The following is a 3,811-nucleotide window of genomic DNA, read 5'->3' as shown; positions in this document are numbered from 1 at the left end:
CTCCCCTCCCCTCCTCAACCCCTCCAGCTCCCACTCCATCCACCCCCTGGTGTGCGTGTTCATTGTCTCTCTGCCGTGGAAGCACTTTGGGGAAAACTCTGTGTGGCCCCGAGATGGAACAGGTCAACCCAACCGATCACATTTCTGATTAACAACCCCCTAGGCTCCCTCCTCGGCAAATTCCACCCTTTTTGTTTATGACAAACACGATGCAGTGTTCTGAAACCTTGGTTGAGCATCCAAGCCTGTTTTCCTTCCTTAGGACGGCACTGTGGCCGCCATCATCATTGCAACAGTCACCCCCTTACATGGCAGGGGTTAGGATCTGCTTTTCTGATGAACGCAGGCCTGCGTGTCTGTCTCATGGTCTCACCCAGAGCAGCTCAAGCTCAAAGAGGCTCAGGGAGCTTGTCAGGGTCCCCCTGCTAGACATTCATAGGCACGTGGTCCCCTGGGGTCTTGCTGGGAGAGAAGAGAGACATACAGAGGAAAGACACATACACACACACAGGTGAGTTGATGCTGCTGGCCCCGAGACCACCCTTGGGCCCACAGGCCGTTGGTGATGGTGCCAGCCTCCCCTTCCATGCAGCCATCAATAGGGTGCCTGGGACGGGTCTCGGGTGTCACTGCATCCAAAGAACCAGGCCTCCTCTCCTGCCCTCTGTCTAAATAATTAGAAAATCTGCATTTCATGAGCTCAACGGAACAAGCGATTCCTCTGAGAATCCTCCAGGCATGTGAAGACCATGGGTGCCAATTGTTGGGAAGAGAATATTCACAGTCCTGAGGTATCACCCCTGAGGTATCATTCACTGCCGAAGAGGGTGAGCTTGGAACATTAGGGGCAGCCCAGCAGGCTGGGCTGGGCACATGGGCTGATGGGTGGGCTGCCCTTCCTGGAGATGCTCGGCCTGAAGCCTACCTGGGAGCCGTGGGACACGTTATGGGACACGTTATGGGACATCTGGCCTGGGTTCTTCAGAAGACTCAGTGTCATGAGGAACAGAGCAGGGAGACACCACAGCCAAATGGTACACATGAGGCTTGGCAGGGTCCTGGACTGGGATAATAAACAGCCGCCACGCATGTCTGAAGAAATGTGAGTATGGACTTTGTGTTGGGCCATGTTGCCTCATTTGTGCCGATGGTCCTTGGTTGGCACCGGGTTGGGAGCGGGGAGGAGAGTGGCTTTGTCCTGAGTGATGCATGGTGATGTGTGTGTGTGTGGGTGAAGCATCAGGCGTCCTCAGCCTACTGTGGAATGGCTTGGAAAAAGAGGTGGTGTGTAGTGGAGAGAGGGGGGGGGGGGAGGGAGAGAGAGAGAGAGAGAGAGAGAGAGAGAGAGAGAGAGAGAGAGAGAGAGGAGAGATGGTAGGGGAGAAAGAAGAGAGACACAGAGAGAGAAAGGCACATAAGAGAAAGAAGAGAGAGAAAGACACATGGAGGTGGAGTGGGGGAAGAAAAGAGACACACACGTGCGCACACAGAGAGAAAGAGAGAGAGAAGAGAGACATGGAGAGAAAGACATGAGAGAAAGATAAACAGAGACAGAAAGAGAGAGAAAAGAGATACAGAGAGAAAGACACATACACACATAGAAGAGAGACACAAAGAGAGAAAGAAAAAAGAGAAATACGCACAGAAAAAGGAGACATGCACAGAAGAGAGAGAGAAGAGACGCATACAGAGAAAAGAGAGACAGAAAGAGAGGCACGCACACAAGAAAGAGAGAGGGAGGGAGAAAGAAGAGAGACACTTACACAGACACACAAACACAAAGAGAGAGAAAGAAGAGAAAGAAAGACACCCATGGTGGGCCGGGAGAAAGAGAGAGAGAGACAGACAAGGAGAGGGAGAGACAGGAGAGGGATGGGTTGTGTAAAGCAGGATGTTAATGGTGGCTCTCAGGGAGGGATGTTCTTTCAATTATTCTGTGTGCTAGAAAAACTTCTGAATTTTAAAAAAGCCAATAATTTTAAAAGAAAAAGGCACTGAAAAGCCATAAATCTTTCCTGGCATCTATGACACCAGGGCAGGGCTTCCATGGCACGGCAGAACTATGCCCCAAGTCCCCTCCCCACCCACCCCTCGGAGCCTCACTGGTCCCTGAAGCTGCCCCTCGTAGACTCCCTCTTCTCTCGCCAGACTTCAGTGCTCGTGCTGGCAGCTCCCCGCATCCTGCCTGCTGCCTGGCTTCCCGCCTGCCTTCTGGGACTTTGCTGAGCAGCCCGATCTTTCTCAGCGCCTGTTTGGTGGCTGGGGGCACAGGTCACTGGGAAGCCACCTGGGGTGATACCTCGCTCTGGCAATGACATGCGGTATAGACTCAGCCAGACGGCTGAAGCCTTGCTGTGCCTCAGTGTCCTCATCTGTAATGTGGGGGAGAACCATGATGCCCCCTAACGGTGCTGTTGTGAGAATCAGTTGTTCTAACACCCGTGGAGCACTGGGCAGATCATAAGTGCTCAGAAATGACAAGGTGTCCATGGCAGGTTGTCTGGCCCCAGGGGTGGTGTCCTCTTTTGGGGACCTCAGCCAAAGGAGGGTCGGCCCCCACGGTGGCTTCCCAGGCATCTCTGACCGCCCAGGCCCCTGGGGAGATGGGCGTCAACGCTGCTGCACACTCTGGCGTCTTCGCCTTCTCCAGCACGTGGGGTGACCACACCAAACCGACACCCTGAGCCTGGGCACGGCCACGGGCCTCCTGCAGCCGCTGGGTGAAAGCATCTAACTGCCGATGCCCCTTTTCCCTACTGCTGTCTTCCCTTGCTGATGTGCGGGGGTCGTGCCCAGCTGGCATGGAGGGCCTGTCTGCATCCATTGTGGACGTGCATGAGAGGGAAAGAAATCTTACTGGTTGGGAGCCTCCTGGATTCGGGAGTTGTTTTGCTTCGAGTCTCACCTTATCTAATCTGACTGAGAAAGCTGGGTTGTCCCGTCCCAGGCTAAGCCTCCTTGCAATGCTCTTCTAGATGAGGGTCATTCTTAGCTGGAACTTTCCAAGAATCCCAGACCCTCAGCCAATGCCCCCACCCTGTTAGGAGTCTCTGCGCTCGACCCAGCCACCCCCAGAAGCCCCCTTGCCCTGACCGAGGGCCACTGGAGCTCGATAACAGAGAAGGGCACTTCATTTCCCCAAATGTAGATGCTTATCAACCGCATCTGCTTCAGGACGTGCAGTCATTGTCTTAGTCTAGACATCGAAATTAAAATCTCTTATCAGCTATATTCTGGGGAAGTTGGTTCAGGCAGTATCAGGGCCAGAATTCCTTTGCCTCCCGTCCAGCTGCTGCTACATCAGAGGTGAAGCTTATTGGAAGGAAACTGGGGATGAGGAATGGAGCCTGGATGGGGAGACAGAAAGCCTGGACTCTGGCCGGCTCTGCTTCTCACTGTGTGATCTCGGGACTCGCTTTTTGTCTCTAGGCCAAAGATGAATAGCTCTGCATCTTCCTGCCTTAGGGCCTTTGCACAGGCTATTTCCTCTGTCTAAAGCTCTCACGATCTCCCTTCCTCTTCCCCGGTTACCTCTTGCTCAGCCTACAACACAGGGTTGTCATGTTCAAGGCATCTCGCGGGCTGCCTTCAATGCAAACAACTTTCTTTAATTTCAGAGTCTGTCTCTCTGCCGGGCTCTGAACTCTATGAAAGTGAGGATGTTTGCCTGCTCGGTGAATGAGTGGTGTGTGTCAATCTGCCCTGTGAGAGCCTACAGCTTCCTGGCACCTGGCAGGGAGGGTGGCTTTTAATACAGTCCAACCCCTTCCAGGAGCTGCAGGAAAGACCCTCTCTCTCTCTGCCCCACCCC

The sequence above is a fragment of the Carlito syrichta genome, unplaced genomic scaffold, assembly GCF_000164805.1.
Source record: "Carlito syrichta isolate Samal-C Ts95f unplaced genomic scaffold, Tarsius_syrichta-2.0.1 Scaffold302949, whole genome shotgun sequence".
In the NCBI taxonomy this organism is placed as follows: domain Eukaryota; kingdom Metazoa; phylum Chordata; class Mammalia; order Primates; family Tarsiidae; genus Carlito; species Carlito syrichta.
The sequence above is the reverse complement of the archived record's forward strand: the minus strand, read 5'-3'. Positions refer to the sequence as shown.